This window comes from Ailuropoda melanoleuca, chromosome 5 (genome assembly GCF_002007445.2).
Source record: "Ailuropoda melanoleuca isolate Jingjing chromosome 5, ASM200744v2, whole genome shotgun sequence".
Taxonomy (NCBI): domain Eukaryota; kingdom Metazoa; phylum Chordata; class Mammalia; order Carnivora; family Ursidae; genus Ailuropoda; species Ailuropoda melanoleuca.
In genome coordinates, this window is record NC_048222.1 from 530,735 (window position 1) to 536,335 (window position 5,601).

Below are 5,601 nucleotides of genomic sequence, written 5' to 3' on the forward strand. Positions count from 1 at the left end.
TCTGCTCCAGCTAAGTTCTCCCGGGTCGCTGTAAGGGCCAAGCCCCAGAGAAGCGAACAGGAGAGACCTGTAGGCGCGGCCCAGCAGTCTCACGTGTTTCGGGGGCAAATCCTAGAGGGTCCAGCCTTTCCCGGGAGCAGCGGGCACATCGGAGTCCCGGGCGCTGCTGCGCGCGGGCGGGGCGGCCAACAGGTGCGCGCGCAGGACACCCTCCGCCTGCTGGGTGTATTGCCCATCTAGGATGTGATATCGTGAGGGGACCCGGACACACCTGACTGGGGTACGGTCGTGAGCATCGAGGCCACGTTGGATCAGGGGAAACGCAGTTTCATGGATCACCGCAGAACCGACTGCGGGGTGAAGAGTCTGACCGCGCGAGGGCTGCACCCGACGAGGTGGCCGAGTGGTTAAGGCGATGGACTGCTAATCCATTGTGCTCTGCACGCGTGGGTTCGAATCCCACCCTCGTCGAGAGGTTTCCCGTGAACTCCTGGCTGGATGGCTCTGGGAGAACCGCCTGGTTTCATTCCTGGTCCCCCCTGACCAGCTTAGACTGTGGGCAGCCACTACCGTTGCTACTGTTGTCTCAGAGGCCGGTCTTCCTCAGCAGCACAAGGACCAGAGTTATCACCGGGGCTGGTCTGACCAGCCTTTACTCTCATACGAGATGCCCCCCCCCCCCCCCCCCCCCCCCCCCCGCCCCGGACTCTCCAGGAGTTTTGAAGAAGCAGTTGAGCAATAGAGAAAGACATTGCTGAACTTAAAGTTATTCACAGAGGTAAATTAGTTGTTTATATATTGTATTTTGCACGATATTTTCAGCTGGATTTTAACTGTACTGCAGTTTTCAACATGTTTGCTAATTTAAAGTGTCCCCTCACCCCTGAGATGTAATTTTGAATGTGTTCATCTGTAAAACTAACATACGTTTTTAGAAATGAGTTTGCTGCTTCCTAGGATATAAATATTTGGACATAGTGCCAAATTGCCCACCAAAGGAATTTTATCAGTCTACACTCCCAACCAATAATGATTGAAGTCCTTGCTCCCCTCACCCTCCCCAGTATGATATGTTGTCAACTTTCGGCTCTCCGTTCATTTAGTAGGTGAGAGTGATATTACAGTACAGTTTAACTTCCATCTCCCTTATTACAATAGAATACCTCTTAACATTTATTGAAAAAGTAGAATTGTTTTTGTTTTAATTAATCTGAATTTTGTTTTTGCTTTTTTTGGGGGAGCTGAGAGCAATATTTGAAATATGATTTCTGGGCTGCTTTAAGTGCTTTTTGTGAATGAAGAATTCTGGGCCTCACTCTTGATCTGTTAAATTATGATCTTGAGGAGTGTGCTTTTGAATCTGTGATTTAATAAAGCATTCAGATGTTTCTTCTGTTGACCTTAAAGCCTTGTATCATCTGGCTTAGGTACCTACCTGTTACATCTAACCACCCAGGATTCTCTTTATTTCTATAAATGTTCAGCCCAGGAAAGCTGCTCCTGTCTTCATTCTTCTCAGCCACATCTCTCCTATTTGGTACAGACTTTAAAACTGTTTTCATATCCTCAGATAATTGGCTACCATTAATTCACTCACTCTCCTCTGGACACACCTTCTCTACATAGCTGATTGCATCCTCAAATCCTGAGTTAGGTCTCTTCTCTGGAAAAGACATTTTCCCAGGGTGTGTCTGTGAGTTCTTTGAGGGAACTATCAAAGAAAATTGCATCAGATGGAGTTAAACAGGCTTAAGTTAAGACTATTGCAATAGAAGACAGGTTGAACTCAACTTGGAATACAACTGGGGCAGCCAGCAGCTTACAGCCAATGGGCAGGGGAGGAGAGTCACTGGATGGAAAATTGCTAAAAAACAAGAACAAAAACACAAAAAACTTGATTAAATATTTAGTGGAGTAGAAGGAACTTGATTTGATATCAAGGGTAGGGGTTTCCCACCTAAACTGGACTCAATAGGATTCTTTATGAAACTGGGCTTGACAGGCCAAGGATGGAGCCTCGTTTGGAAGAACCTCACTTGTTTGGTCAAGGAGGGAGTCCTTGTTAACACCCACAGAGATTCCCTCAGCTTCCTAAAGGCATAGGAGAGCCACAGAACATGTGAGGAGCCAGCAGAAGTGCCCTCCCAGCACGTGCCCTCCCAGCCTCTGTTGTGTGTCTGGCTGGTTCTGTCTCCCTGTGGAACCTGCTCTGTGGCCTTCTCCCCAGTCCTGGGTCACTTGGGCGCAGACACCCCTCCACCCAGGCCTTTTCCATTACCTTAATTTAGAGGATTGGAATAAAGTCCGAATTCGTGGATTTGAGCTAAAGTGGGTTCTTGATGCTGGATATGATTATAATGATTACATCATTAAAATCTCTTTCTGTATTTAAGAAGTATTTCTTCCTTCTGTTCGTGTCACTTCATAAAGTTGGAAGTCTGGGGTCTATTTGTGGTGTTGACTTTGTTTTGGTGAGGATGTCAGTGCTGCATGGCTGAGAGAACCACAGGCTGGAGGTGGTGCTGGTTGGACGAAGGACTGCAGGTATAGAATTCCAAGACGGGAAGGCCATCAGGCCATTTCAGAAGAGAGAAGGCACTTTGGGGGAGGCCTCATCACACTAGCATCAGCAAGGTGGAAAGAAAGCAGGGCTGCACCTGCTGGTGACAGCCCAAGCAGAACAGGTTCTTTCCCTTGGCAGCTGGCATTATCACAGACCACATAAGTGCGGGTACCATCAAGCATCCCTGGTGGGAACCAAAAGAATCTGTTTTCATAAACTTAGTGGCCTTAATTTGTTACATAACTTCTGTGTAACCAATGGTGATTCATAATAGGAACTAATAAATTTTTGTAGTCTAATGAATTACTGGAATTGGGAAGAGTAGGACTTGACTTTCTGTTATGAGAACATTAAAATGTTGAAGTAAAAAGGAATCTGGAAATAGTTCACTGGATTTAAAGGTTGCCTCTTATGACATCGAAGAGATTAGTCTGTACAAAATACAGATACCTGTGTTTCCTTTTTTTTTTTTAAGATTTTATTCATTTATTTGACACAAAGATAGACAGTCAGCGAGAGAGGCAACACAAGCAGGGGGAGTGGGAGAGGAAGAAGCAGGCTCCCAGCAGAGGAGCCTGTTGTGGGGCTCAATCCCAGGACTCCCGGACCACTCCCTGAGCCGAAGGCAGACGCTTAATGGCTGCACCACCCAGGCGCCCCTCTTTTTTTTTTTTTTTTAATACCTGTCTCTTCCTAATTTAGCTCCTGTCCTTTTGGAAGGAAATCTTTCCTTCCTGTGGCCTGTTTCTCTCATCGTTCTAAAGGTAAAATGAGTGTACGGACTTCCTAGGTTTGATCTTTATGCCCAACTCTATGTTTGTCTACATAGTGAGAAGAATGTTCCTCGAGCACATTTTTGTCCCTGAGTCTCAGCTTGGGTGGTTCAATTGCAATGTTTGTTGGTGTGAGGACACCCTACCCTGGGCCACCTGCGTTGTTGGACGAGGGTGCCCGTCAGGGAGCATCCTGCCACCTCCAGGCTGCCCTCCAGGAATTTGGGATAGGTGGTGGGAATGAGGAGGAAGGAGAGAGGGCAGATGAGTGTTTCAAGAGTGAGAAGTGCCCTATTCATGGGGCTTGGCATCTGGGGGGGGCAGACTGAGAGCTCTGGGTGGGGTACACCTTTGTACTTGGAGATGTTGAAGATGCTGGGTGCCCCAGGGAGGTGAACTTTTGAAAATGGAATTTAATCCCCAGGTTCTTCTGTTTGATTTTAGCTGGGAAGTTGAATACTGCTGTGCGTACAGATGCCATCCCACGAACTAGACAGTACAGGAAGTGGCATCAGGTGGGACTCGAACCCAGCTTGAGGATTCCAGGCACAAAGTGCTAGCCGCTACTTCTTGGGACCGAGGATGGATAGCATCGTTGGTTAAATATCTCCTCTAAATAAATGCAGTATCTCCAACCCGGTGGTGGGTCAGGCTTCCACGGGACCAAGCTGATAACGGAATCTGACGCTGCACTGTCGCTGAAGAGGCGATGAGCAAAATACAACTCAAGGCAGTTGGGGCACTCCCCAGCCCGCTTCTGCTGCTATCCAGATTTTGTGAGGTCTGCAGCCTACACAACTTAGGGGGTTCTATTTAAGAAAAAGAATAGACGTTATCAACACAGAATTAGATGCAGCCACTCTAAGGTGTATGTGATATATCTGAGGATAAGAGGCAATAGAAAGAGGCAACAGTCTTATCTACTTTCCATGATAATACACTTGGCACTTTTACAAAACATGTTTCACACAGGGCTACCCCTTCCAGGGCCTTGGAGGTGGTGCGTGCAAGTCAGGGGTCATGATAAACACTTCTCTGAAGGGCTGTTTGGCAATATCTTTCAAGATAATCTCCCTCAACAATTTTTATTTAAGTACAAAAAAATTAAAAATATTTGTTTAAGAATGTTCATTGTAATATTTTGCAATATCAGAAATTTGAAAATGTGCCCATTCACTTGATGGAAATAATAGCCAGCTACTAAAATGCTGGGATGGAGGTAGGTACCCACGTGTTGGCTAGGCAGTTTGGGGAGAGGGTTTACTTTAAATCAAACAAACAAACCCCAGCAATTTCTCAATTGTAATATAGAGCATGATGTAATTTTTATGTCTTAATTTGTGGGTTTATATACTCACTTTTAAATAGGTTTGAGGAATATATACCAAAGTTGGTATGAATTTTTCTGAGAAATGGAATTGGGGGCTAAAGGAGCTTTTCATTTTTTGCCATGTTCACCTTTGTGACGTTCATTTTCTGTTTGTTTACAGGTGTCTATCATTTTGGATATTAAAAGTGATAATCTACCAAGAGATAAACGCCCTTCCGTAGAGGATTTAGAAGCCTTGTTTACTCCACGTTGACCCCGTACTGGGCTCAGCATGGCCGTGAGCATCGCACAGAAAATAAAAGGGATAGAAGACGGAATCCGTGAGTGCAAAGGGTGAGCAGTTGGCTACGGGAAAACCACAGAAGACAAATGCAACACGTTAATAGTGGCTAGGAAACCGGGGAGGGTCCTTTGAAAATCTGACGACTAGGGCACATAAGGAAAAATTTTACATACAATTTGACTGGGTTTAGGGACCATTTACAGAACCCAGGGGTAAGAATTTTTAATGCAGAGATTTCCAAAAGAAATGTCCTGATTCTTCAAAGTCTCTTGATCAGAAATGCCAAAATGTGAGTCTTCAGTAGGGACCAAAGTAGAAGGAAAGAGAGAATGGATAGAGGAGCCGTCCAGCCCTCAGCAAGCACTCCTCGGGTGTGCATCATTCACTGAGGGTGTTAACCAGGCCGGGGGGCCGGCTGGGTGCGGAGGACCCAGAGGAACCAGGGCTGGCCCCGCGCCGCTGCAGGTGCTCCCAGGCCCCGGGCGTCGCGCTCGCCGCAGCCTTCCCGCGCGGCGCGGAAGCGGTTGCGCGCAACCTGCCGACGCAGTGGCTGCGGGGCGCGCGGCCCGAGGGAGCAACGCGGCGGGCGGGGGGGCTCCGGGCTCCCGGGCGGGGACTCCGGGGCTCTGGGAGCGCGCCGGAGCGCGCAGGG

At 47.3% G+C, this 5,601-nt stretch overlaps 1 non-coding gene across 1 annotated transcript; it reads left to right on the top strand.

Annotated features, from left to right (window-relative positions):
- Positions 1-389: 389 nt before the first annotated feature.
- Positions 390-471, top strand: TRNAS-GCU. Its single transcript has one exon. It is a non-coding gene; the product is annotated as a tRNA-Ser (tRNA).
- Positions 472-5,601: the final 5,130 nt, after the last annotated feature.